General features: G+C 33.8%; 1 long non-coding RNA gene across 1 annotated transcript; it reads left to right on the plus strand.

Annotated features, from left to right (window-relative positions):
- Window positions 1–9,116: 9,116 nt before the first annotated feature.
- LOC145612238 (uncharacterized) lies at window positions 9,117–10,738 on the plus strand. Its single transcript, XR_014106563.1, has 3 exons — window positions 9,117–9,272; window positions 9,624–10,135; window positions 10,239–10,738. It is a non-coding gene; the product is annotated as an uncharacterized LOC145612238 (long non-coding RNA).
- Window positions 10,739–13,195: the final 2,457 nt, after the last annotated feature.

Below are 13,195 nucleotides of genomic sequence, written 5' to 3' on the forward strand. Positions count from 1 at the left end.
AGAGTGCAACTTCGACGCTTGTTCACTCTTGGACTGTTGTTCACTTAGCTTCTTCTTAGGTTGATCAATTCTTTTAGGCTTCTCCACCCTCTTTCTCTTTGAAGTTTTGCTTCCATTGGAAATCTGAAATAGTTTGAGAAATAATAAGTTTCAACTCACAATAACTTATAAATATGTAATTATGATATGGTTTGAGAATGTATAAGTTTAGTAGTTGAGAAATGAAGAAAATAGTCAAGTGAGTAGACATTTCGGCTCAAAATGGCTTTATTTTGATGAATTGGACCCAAAAACTTAGAACTTGGCGATTTTTATGTAATTTCAAATGACAAACACTTATAAATATGTGATTATGAGTTGTTTTAAGATGCAAGGAGTTTATAAGTTGAGAAATGAAGAAAATAGTCAAGTGAGTAGCCATTTCGGCTCAAAATGGCTTTATTTTGATGAATTGGACCCAAAAACTTAGAACTTGGCGATTTTTATGTAATTTCAAATGACAAACACTTATAAATATGTGATTATGAGTTGTTTTGAGATGCAAGGAGTTTATAAGTTGAGAAATGAAGAAAATAGTCAAGTGAGTAGCCATTTCGGCTCAAAATGGCTTTATTTTGATGAATTGGACCCAAAAACTTAGAACTTGGCGATTTTTATGTAATTTCAAATGACAAACACTTATAAATATGTGATCATGAGTTGTTTTGAGATGCAAGGAGTTTATAAGTTGAGAAATAAAGAAAATAGCCAAGTGAGTAGCCATTTCGGCTCAAAATGGCTTTATTGATGAATTGGACCCAAAAACTTAGAACTTGGCGATTTTTATGTAATTTCAAATGACAAACACTTATAAATATGTGATTATGAGTTGTTTTGAGATGCAAGGAGTTTATAAGTTGAGAAATGAAGAAAATAGGCAAGTAAGTAGCCATTTCGGCTCAAAATGGCTTTATTTTGATGAAATGATGAAAATTGCTTAAATTTGTTTTTTTTAAATGCAACGGCAGCCGCACCGGGACACCCGAGGGAGCCGCCCCCGCTGCCGGAACAGCGAAGGCAGCCCGTGCCGAGGCCACAGCAGCCCCGACAGGTGGCTGCCAAGGCTGTAGCAGCCACGGCAGGTGGCTGCCAGTCTGCTGCAGCCTGGGCTGCTGCTGCCTCGACAGGCGGCTGCCATGGCTGTAGCAGCACAGGCAGCACCTGCCGAGGCTGCAGCAGCCATGGCAGCCGCCTGTCGAGGCTGCAGCAACCCAGGCAGGCTGCTGCCAAGGCTGCAGCAGACTGGCAGCCACCTGCCGTGGCTGCTACAGCCTTGGCAGCCACCTGTCGGGGCTGCTGTGGCCTCGGCGCGGGCTGCCTTTGCTGGTCCGGCAGCGGGGGCGGCTCCCTCGGGTGTCCCGGTGCGGCGGAAGTTGCTTGTTTTAAAAAAAAAAAAATTTGAACTTGGCGATTTGTATGTAATTTCAAATGACAAACACTTATAAATATGTGATTATGAGTTTTTTTGAGATCCAAGGAGTTTGTAAGTTGAGAAATGAAGAAAATAGCCAAGTGAGTAGCCATTTCGGCTCAAAATGGCTTTCTTTTGATGAATTGGACCCAAAAACTAATAACTTGGCGATTTTTATGTAATTTCAAATGACAAACACTTATAAATATGTGATTATGAGTTGTTTTGAGATGCAAGGAGTTTATAAGTTGAGAAATGAAGAAAATAGCCAAGTAAGTAGCCATTTCGGCTCGAATTGGGTTTATTTTGATGAAATGCGCCAAAAACATTAGAAGTTTGCTTCTTTTATGCAATTTCATGTCACAATCACTTATACATATGTAATTATGATATGGTTTGAGAATGTATAAGTTTATTAGTTGAGAAATGAAGAAAATAGGCAAGTGAGTAGCCATTTCGGCTCAAAGTGGCTTTAGTTTGATGAATTGGACCCAAAACCTTAGAACTTAGCGATTTTAATGTAATTTCAAATGACAAACACTTATAAATATGCGATTTTAACCCAAAACCCAATGTATCGCGTCTACCATACATCCAACCACGATCCTTCTCTATTTAGTAAATTGTCTCTAAACATATATATAGCACCATATAATTATAATGTGTAAGTGCTACATATTTTATGTAAATCAAATTCAAGTACAAAACGTGAATATACCATTCATATAGTGAAAAAATGCATGTTTCCAAAGGGTCCTTATCACTCCAACCTAACCCATCCTTGAATGTCTACTCTCACTAGTGAATGTATGTCAACTTTCCAATTTTAAGGAAAATCCGGCAGCATTTCCCCCTAGTTCTCCAAGTACACGATGTAGATAATTAATTACCCACATATGTACCCAGAGAACATAGTGAGGAAATGGTAAGCCAAGATGTTCCTTAAAATCGAAAAGAAAACATACATTCACCACCTAAGTGAGAGTACACATTCAAGAACAGTCCCAACCGGGGACTATTCAAGACTTTCTCCTAATGAGAAAGCCTTGAACGGGTATCTAGGCATATGATGATGCAATTCAAGTATTCTATATATATTGTTGTATTTATTTGCAATTAAACAATACACAAGTTGCAATTTCATGAATAAACTTTTATTAAATGGATGAATAGAAAGAAATATAGCTAAGTAAAGTTTAGTAGCCATACCAATATAGCAACTACCCACTTGAGCTCAATATGTAGTCCTCAAGCTAATTAAACTCTTGCTTCAATTCACATATGAATCTATATATTAAAAAAACAAAAATTAGCAACGTCACTAATTCTCTAATATATTCACAAATCTCTAATGTATTCACAATTCTCTAATTTATTCACAACTAATTAAGTGGCAATATCACTATTTCTCTAATTTATGCACAATTCTCTAATTTAATCACAATTCTCTAAATTATTCACAAATCTATAATGTAATCACAATTCTCTAATTTATTCACAATTTTCTAATTTATTCACAACTAATTAGAAGCAAGGTCACTAATATACACATTAAAACATACAAAAACTCAACTAAGGAACAAGGCAATGAAAAATTACTAATATATTCAATCGAGGATCAAGAGTCAAAGCATTCAATCACAATAATTTGACTAAGAAATCACCATCTGGAACAAAAAGAAAAGTGCATGGAGAAAAATAAACTCACTCTTTTTCACCAAGCTTCACTGTAGTTCCTCCGTATTCACGGTATCCCCTTCTTTGACAGCAACAGGAATATGATTCCCCGTCTTGTCACGAAGGCCAGGTCCAACAGCAAGAACTTTTCTAGAATTCAGCTGAAATCGAATCCAAGCAACAAAATTCAGTAATAAATCCTTAAACTGATTCAATTATCAAAAACCAAACTCCCCAAAACAAGGCATCATAAACAAATTTCACAGCCAGCAATGTAGCACAAACATACAATTTCAATCCCAACAGTGTAGCACAATTTTAATCTAAAATAAGATGAACCCATTAATTTTCTTTGCATTTCATATACAATCTAAGCACAATTTTAATCTAAAATAAGATGAACCCATTAACTTGAAAAGATGGACTTACCCTAAATTAGTTGGAGGTGGAAGAAGCTAAGGGGATGAGAGAATGAAAAGACCCACGCTGGTGGAGGTGGAGGCGGTGCGCGCTGCTGTTGTTGTTAATTGTGTCGCACAGAGAAAGGCGGTGGAGGCCGGCCGTGAAAGACAGAGAAGGGCAGGGCAGGGAGATTCACGGCGGTGGTTTTCGACACCTGAAAGCGCCGGTGAAGGTGGCGGCTGTGGTGGAGGGAAAAGGTGGAGGCATGACTTCAAATACTCTAAGTGAGAACGAAAGAAAGGATGAACGAATGAAGGGAAGGAAAGAGAAAGAGAGGAAGAAAAGAGGAAAAGACGCGGTTTTTTTTTTTTAATTTGGCACCGGTTTGAATGGCACCGGTTCAAACCGGTGCCTTTTTGATTTTTGGCACCGGTTCAGGCTGAACCGGTGCCTTTTCTCTTTTGGTAAAAACCCGCCCAATTCTAGACCGGTTTTGGGCACCGGTTTAGGCTGAACCGGTGCCATATAGGGGGTGCCTAATGCTTTTTTTCTACAAGTGGATCCACTTAATCTCCGTCTCTCAAATACACAATCCTACATGATTAATACTCCGTACGGATTATAATAATAAAACATTCTTAATATTATACAATTTTTTTAAAAATGTAAGTGTAGTACAAAGTATTATTTATTTCACATAATTATTTTATAAAATAGTATAAAAGTATATAATTTTGCTTTTAAAAATATATAGACGTGGACATGAGGTGGGGATGGGGCGGGTACAACTTAAAATCCATCCCCGCCCCCATCACCCATGGCGGGTATGGTTTTTATCCCCATCCCCGCCCACCATCCGCCAAACCGAGACCCATCCCCGCCCCACTGACATCCCTACTAGCCACAACCACATATAAAAATTTGGCAATAATCTTAATTTTATTTAGTTCTTGATTGAATGATTTGAAATTTATAAAGTTTTTCGTAAGCTTGTTCTTGTATATTCTTGGCCTTGTTAAGGTTTGAAGCTTGTGTAGCTTAGTGTAATTTGGCCAAAATTCAAAATCCCAAATCTTTCAATTGCGATTGAAGATTATATTCATTAAAATCCACATCAGGGTACAAGAGTAGTGATTTTCTCTCAGCAATTTAATATTAACTATTTTTTTTTTTTTTTTTTTTTTTTTTTTTTTTTTTGCAAAAATGAGAATAGTTTTATGAATACCTATTACTTCCTCAGTCCCCTATTTTTTGCCCCATTGCAAATAACTGGATCAACCATTAAAAACTTTAACTATAAAAACCCATTATTCAATAAAAGATAATATAGTGATATGGGGTTTTGTTAGATTATTCGTCTCAATATATATTTTACTAAATCGGTAATTGTTTTGTACAGGCGCGCGGGTGTACCATGCGCATGGTATACCAGGAAGAACATTACCCTATGAATAAAAGAAAATTACCTATAAATAAAAGAACATTACATATAAATAAAGAACATTACATATAAATTAAAGAACGTTACCTATATAAAAAAAGTAAAAAAAAAAAAATCGTAGTTATAATAATTTATTATACATTATAAACGAACGTAAGTACATAAAAAAGAACGTTACATATAAAATAAAGAACATTACATGTAATAAAAGAACATAACTTATAAATAAAATAACATTATATCTTTCTGAAAAAGAACATTATATATAAATAATGGAAAAATTCTACTACCCAAACTCATAGAAGAAGATGATGAACAACAATGGTAGTGCCAAAAATTCAAACAATCAAATAATTTCATGATAATAAAGCTTCATATGAACAACAAACATTATCACAAAACACAAAGTATAGGTAAAAATAACAAGCAAAGATCGTTCACCATTGAAGTAAAACCTAGGGTTTCATATTCATGAAATAGAACAAAGATGAACAAAGAAAGAGAAATCATACCTCAAATGAGTAGAAAACCCTTGTAAAGTGAATTAATAATAGAAATGAAGCAAGTACAACACTCAATTGCAAGTTCTTTAGGGCAAAATTAATACCAAAAATTCTATCATAAGAATCCAAAAATTTAGCTGTGAAATTCGGAATTTAGAGTGTAAAATTCAGTAAAAATGTATTTGTGAGTGATGAATTCATCACATAAAATCTATAAAAATCAAGAAATAAATGAAAGAATAAGTTAGAGGGAGAGGAGAGAGAGTATTGAAGAGAGAGAAAAATGAAGGGGTGAAATGAACATTACATAAATAAAGAACATTATATATAAAGTTTTTTCAAAAAAAAAAAGAACATTACATATTAATAAAACAATATTAAATTTGTCCCCATCTTTTATATCTAATGTACTACGGGGTGTACCATGCACCATACACATGGTACACCCCCCTCTAGCATACTATTTATAATTTTATCCATATGAATATGAAATTATATACATTTTAAGACATGTCTTGAACACCATAAAAATCAAATAGGACAAAAAAAATAGAGACATAAAGAGTATATTTTAATTATTATATGTAATAATAACTATGGGAAGCTCCGATCCGCTATTAATTCACACATCAATATCGTTGTTCCTTCAATATTTCATACCTTAAAAAGTACAAGATTATTATTATGAAGATTATCGTGTTTCTAATTATCCTCTTCAAAATATATATATATACATATCTACCCTCAATCTCTCATTAATATGCACAATTTTATTTTTTTTACATATTTTTTTTTCTTTCATTAATGTAGCCAACAACTAAAAAACACTCAAACATGAATAAGTGGTCCGTACGTTATACAATACAAGAACATATTATCTAAGTTAAAAGAACATGATTTATATTATTGAAACCCAAAGAACATTAATCTATACATTAAAGAACATTGTTTGTAATGTAAAGAACATATAGCTTATATTTAAAGAACCACTAGTAGAAAAACGTACATTTGCATCGCCATATTTACGTCACTCATTAGAAAGAACGAAGCAAATGTTAAATTTTACCATCCTGAAAAGTTATTTGCGTCGCATATTTATCAAGAAGCGACGCAAATAACTGTTGTATTGCAGATTTTTATTATTTGCGTCGCTCTTATTTATTGAAGCGACGCATATATAATCTTATTTGCGTCACTCATTTATTGAAAAGTGACGCAAATGAGTGAGTGAATAAATTGCGTCACTCTTTTAATAAATGAGCGACGCAAATGACTACAACATTATGTTTTTGTTATTTGCGTCGCATTTTAATAATGAAGTGACGCAAATATATCTTTTGCATTTAGGTTATTTCAGAATTTTGACCTTAGTTTTTCACGCCTACCTTCCACTAAACAAAAAGAAAAAACAAGTTGCAACTCCAGTGAATTTCTACAGCCAAAACACCCACAAATTCGACCCTTAAATCCAACAAATTCGGCCAAAAAAACACCGATTCCTCAGCAAATTCAACATTCAAAATCGCAATCAAGTTGAAGACCTATAATCGGCAGCAAATTGAGCAATTTCGAGCAAAAATTTGGATTAAAAACCCTAAGAAATCCGAACCCATAAACCCCAGAAAAATTGAGCATTTCCCACAAAAATTCCCCCATTTTGAGCAAAAAATCTACTCAAAACCATAGGAATTCGAACCCTAGAAACCCCTAAAAATTCAATTAAAAATCCTAGCCTCACATTCGAGCAATGACTAAAAGTTTCGACTGGAAAAATCGATTAATTTCACCCCCAAAAACACCGGGGAAGTTCTAGCAAATTACAGCAACAATAATTGAAGTTTGATTAGTGTAGCAGTTCGACATTTTTGAATTTGTTGAGTTTATTTCACCTAAGGTAAGATTTCTTGTATTAGTGAAGTTCACTAGTAGAAAAATGTACATTTGCGTCGCCATATTTGCGTCACTCATTCTAAGGAGCGAAGCAAATGTTTATTTTTACCATCCTGTTAAGTTATTTGCGTCGCATGTTATTCGAGAAGCGACGCAAAACTCAAGTGCATTTCAGCTTTCTCTCATTTGCGTCGCTCTTATTTATTAAAGCGACGCAATTAATAAACTTATTTGCGTCACTCATTTGTTAACAAGCGACGCAAATAAGTGATTAAGTAATTTGCGTCACGCTTTTACTACATGAGCGACGCATATGAGCTGTTTACAATATCATAAACAAGGTTATTTGCGTCGCTTTTTTATAATAAAGTGACGCAAATAACTCTTTTGGCTTTAGGTTTTCTGCGTTTTTTTACCTTAGTTTTTCATCACATACGCCTACATTCACTAAACAAAAAGAAAAAAAAACAAGAGTTCTTCAATTCCAGTGAATTGCTACAGCAAAACACCCACAAATTCGTCTCTGAAATCCAACAAATTAGGCCAAAAAACTGCGATTCCCAGCAAATTTAACTTCTAAATTAAAATTGCAGTCAAGTTGAAGCAAATCCGAGCAATTTCGAGCAAAAATTTAGACCAAAAACCCTAAGAAATTCGAACCCTTAAACCCAGAAAAATTGATTGTTTCCGACCAAAAATCCCCCATTTCGAGCAAAAATCAACTCAAAAGCATACGAATTCGAACCCAGAAACCCCAAAAAATTCCTTTTTTAAGATTCATCTGATTTGTGCTTTCTGGAATCCTGATTCATGTTTTTCTTTGGCGTCCTAGAAATTTTGAGCGAAATTCTGACGGTTACTACAGTAATTCAACTGGAAAGTTCTGGATTTACAGGTATAAACTCAACTATTTCTGGAATTTTACCTGAATTTCTTAAATTGAGTTAAATTAATTAATTAGCTTAAAACTTCAATGATGTTTTTTATATGTGTGTTTTTTTTTTAATATTGATTACTCGGTCTATGAAGTATTTTCTGGATTGTAATATTTTACTTGTTTTTTCAATGTGAATAATATTTAAAAGTAAGTGATATTTAATAAAATAAAATAAATAAATAAATAAAAAAACCTAGGTGAAGTCATTTAGAAGTAAAATTGAAGTTTCTGTCTATCTGAATTGACTGCTTTTTAGTTCTAGCAGTTTTTACATTTACTCCCTTTGTCCGGATGATCGGATTTGGTTGTCATGACTTATGAGCATATAGTCCAATTACGCTATCAACATGACTATTAATTTGGTGATTGGAGTCGGTGAGTATTGGATAATTGTTTTCTTTTTGTTCGCATCGGAGAAGTATGGAAAATCTCATGTGAAGTATGTTTGGGTTTATCTATGGCACCGATCTCGAATACTGCATAGGGAGACAATAGACAATTACAAAAAAGAATAACTCACTTTTGTCATGCTCAAGCTGTTTTATTGAGTACTAAAATCATACGGAGTGGTATTTCTATTGATTGATTTGGCTGCTTGTGTCGCGTTACGTGGCAACACATGATGTTTGTCAAACTAAGTACACCAGTCAAATATTTTGTTTACAATATACAGAAAACTTATGATCCATATTGAATTTCAGATTATTTTAAGTTGGACTATGATATCCAGATCATTTGGCGAATATGTTTGTTTATATATGTGTTTTTTGGGACTCGCTGATGCATGTCCAATGGTTTTATAAAATTTGAATTTTATAATATATATTGCGAGTTCACTTCAAGTTCAATTTTCTGTGGTGATACTATGAAATCTTGTTGCCTGACCATTGTAATTGTATTAGCTTTGTTGTGCTGTTGATTGAAAAGAGAGATGAAGAAGGGCAATTACAAGTATTATCAGCTGCACTTGAGGTAAAATACTAAAATCCTCTGGTTCCTTTCAACTGCCCTTTGTATTAAGTTTCTGTCTTATGTGTTGATGCAATTAAAACTATAGCAATCTTATAATGCTTGCTCAGATTCAACTGTTCAATGGGATCATTTTGCATTTATGTTTGAGAATGTAGGAATATATTAGTAAATTTTGATTGAATACAGTGGCCAACAATTACTAAATCTATTTGGAAAACTTAAAAGATAATTTAAAATCGAGGAGTATTTGCGATGCTCATGGATTGAGCTTACAAATTGTTTAAGTATAATAATGCAGAAGTGCTACTTTTATTTGCTGGGTAAAAAGTTTGATTTATTCTCTGGTTGCAGATTGCTGAAGCAGAGAGTATTGATCTAGATTCAAAATTTCGTGCCCTGGTTGCTATTGGATCATTGGTATGTTGTCTTCTTATATCTGTTGTGTTATGAGAATGCCACAGCCCACTGGGTAATGTCAAGAGATACTTTCAAGTATAAAGAGGCTGTTTTTAACTTTGATGGCAATAAAACATTAGCTTTGCAGCTGTTATAAGGTTGCTAATTCATTGGACTGAAAATTTCACATACTTTAGGCGAAAAAAAAGGTACTTCCCATCCGTTGGACCTAGCTAAGGTGACCTTCAATCAGTCATCAAGTTAAAAAAAACTATAAATCAATATCCCATCCATTAAACAACCACCTTGTTCAACCCTTAATTAAAAAAAATATTTCAAAATAACAACTAGCATTTATTTCACATGGCAGATTAAGTTGGACCTAGCATTTAACACTCGTTTTTGTTTGATAAATACAAACAAAAACGAGTAGTGAAGATCACCATAGCAGTGAAGATCTTATTCAGGTATGAGTTGTCAAATATTTCATTTTTGTTTGATAAATACAATTTGATGTTAGCTACAATCTTGAATTAAAACTTTCCACTTGTATATTTGTTGTGTTGATAGGATTTTTCAAGAACTACACCGTACACCGAGGAGGAGATAAATGAGATCCGAGATATTTGGGCAGAGTATTTTATATGTAATGTTGAACTTTAGATTTACCACTTAGCGCATGTTTGACTCTTGTTTTGGATTATAGGCTTGAAATGAAGTAATTTGGTTAATTGGTGTTGGGATGATGAGTATAATGTCTATGATATTGAGATGTAAATTATTGGACAGGTTGTTAATATAATGCCGTCATTCCCAATTTTATGGGTAGGCCAAATTACAAAGGAGACTCTGCCGAAATTTACATTTGCATTATTCAATAATATTGCATTTTAATTTCAATTATATTAGCGTTAGCATATTACTTTATACCTAGGAAAACAGGTACTACAAACATATACAAGGCAATTATTATATTATAATTAAAAAAAAAAAAATTCACCTCATTTGCGTCACTCATTAAACATACAAGTGACGCAAATACAGCAATTTTGTATTGTCTACTCAGTCATTTGCGTCACTCCTATATAAACAAGTGACACAAATAATAAAAAATAAGTTTATTGGAAGAGTCATTTGCGTCGCTTGTTTATAAAGGAGCGACGCAAATAACAAAAAAGTTTATCTGAAGAGTCATTTGCGTCGCTTGTTTATAAAGGAACGACGCAAATGACTAAAAATAAGTTTATCAGAAAAGTCATTTGCGTTGCTCTTTTATAAAGGAGTGACGCAAATAACAAAAAATAAGTTTATCTGAAGAGTTATTTGCGTCGCTCCTTTATAAAAGAGTGACACAAATAACAAAAAATAAGTTTATCAGAAGAGTCATTTGCGTCGCTTATTTATAAAGGAGCGACGCAAATGACAAAAAATAAGTTTATCAGAAAAGTCATTTGCGTCGCTTATTTATAAAGGAGCGACGCAAATGAAAAAAAATAAGTTTATCAGAAAAGTCATTTGCGTCGCTCTTTTATAAAGGAGCGACGCAAATGACTCTTATTTGCGTCGTGCCTAGGAGCGACGCAAATGACTTAAAAGTCATTTGCGTCGCGAGCAGTTGCGTCGCTCATAGAAGCGACGCAAATACACTATAAATGAGCGACGCAAATAAGCCTTTTTCTACTAGTGGTTGTATTTTTTTTCGTCCAATTCATTAGTTCTGTTCTAGGGTTTTTTTATTTTTGATTTATGTTTCTGTAATGCGAAAACATTTCATGAAATTGAAGTCATAATTGCTATAGAACTCAGAATATGGTTTGAGGGAATGGCTCATTCATTTAGTTTAAAATGCAATTTATAATTTCTGAAAATGGTTTGCAGTTTTGTTCTCTGAAAATGTGTTGAAAATGTCAATGAAAATGTCAAAAAGTATTGAGAATGTTACAAAAGTTAAGTTATAACTTATCAGAATAGAATCTGATGAAGAGACTAGAAAACGCTTACTTATTTTGATCTTAGTCAGAACACTCATAAGAGATCAGAATCTATAGATTGAAACAGTCATCATCGCGATCAGCTGAAGTTAGCTTCTGTCATTCTGATCTCAAGCTGACTAATAATGATACAAGTATATATGTACATATAGTCTATATCCTCTGCTAGATTATTGTTATGTATGACTCCGATTTATTGGGTTTCGCCGAAGCTTTAAAGAATATGGCATCCTTATGATCATTGGCAGCTTTGATCATCCAACTTAGCTATGTTTGAGTTAGTACTTGAAGGCGTTGAAGCTAAGGATCAAATGAGCAAATTGCTAAATGATGCATGGAGCTTTTGTTAACTATGTTGGTTTAATTCTCTAAAAGAAAAAAAAAAAATATGTTGGTTTAATATATGTAATTTTTTATGGCAGATTCATAATTATGCGGAAGTGAATTCCACAAGTTGCTCGAGGTTCTGGTTGTGGACAAACGATTAAGGCGGTAGTACGCATACGAGATTGTCTTCACTTGTGGTAACTTATCTGAAGAGTTATTTGCGTCGCTCCTTTATAAAGGAGTGACGCAAATAACAAACAAGAAGTTTATCAGAAGAGTAATTTGCGTCGCTCCTTTATAAAGGAGTGACGCAAATAAGAGTCATTTGCGTCGCTCTTTTATAAAGGAGCGACGCAAATGACTTTTAAGTCATTTGCTTCGCGAGCTGTTGCGTCGCTCATAGAAGCGACACAAATACACTATAAATGAGCGACGCAAATGAGCCTTTTTCTACTAGTGAACATAGACTCAAAGAACATCTTTCATTCCAATAAAAAAAAAATGAATATTGATCCTGATTGAAATGATAAAAGAAAATTATCATAATATGAAGAACATCATCTTCAAACTCAAAAAATAACACGGTACAAAATAAAGGAAAAATATATATAAGAAAAATTAAAAAATACCCGTTCTTCAACAACGAATTAATCAATTATATCATTAAGAGTTTCTTTGGAACGGTAAAATCAACTACATTAACATTGAATCACTTTGAAATTCAAAATTTACCATGGTTTCTCTCTCTAAATTCAATTACTTTCTCTTAACAAAAAGAATAAAATTTTATTCACCAAAATTAATCTATATACTAATATGAAATAATAATCCCAACTTTCATGAAATTTGCTAGAAAAATCCCAAACTTTGGTTTATTCTAGAATAATCCGAACTTTAGGGGTTCCTCTTTTTCTTCAATCCCTAACTAGTCAACAAAAGTCAATGACCTATTATAACAGGTCACTTGACACGTGCTAAATTCTGATTGGTCCAAAAAATAAAAAATTAAAAAAAAATAAATAAATTAAAAAAAATCAACAGCTTCCCCCACCAGTCCACCCTAACGTCCACCATCACAGCCAAGACCGCCGCCCCTCCCCTCGTCGGAACGCCGCGCCACCCCCACCCCTTGCGTCGCCGTTTCCTCGCCTTCCCGAAACCCCCTTCCATTACCCCACGCAGCCATCGAAACCCCAAATCCCAGCCACG

The sequence above is a fragment of the Chenopodium album genome, chromosome 1 (assembly GCF_948465745.1).
Source record: "Chenopodium album chromosome 1, dcCheAlbu1.1, whole genome shotgun sequence".
Classification (NCBI taxonomy): domain Eukaryota; kingdom Viridiplantae; phylum Streptophyta; class Magnoliopsida; order Caryophyllales; family Amaranthaceae; genus Chenopodium; species Chenopodium album.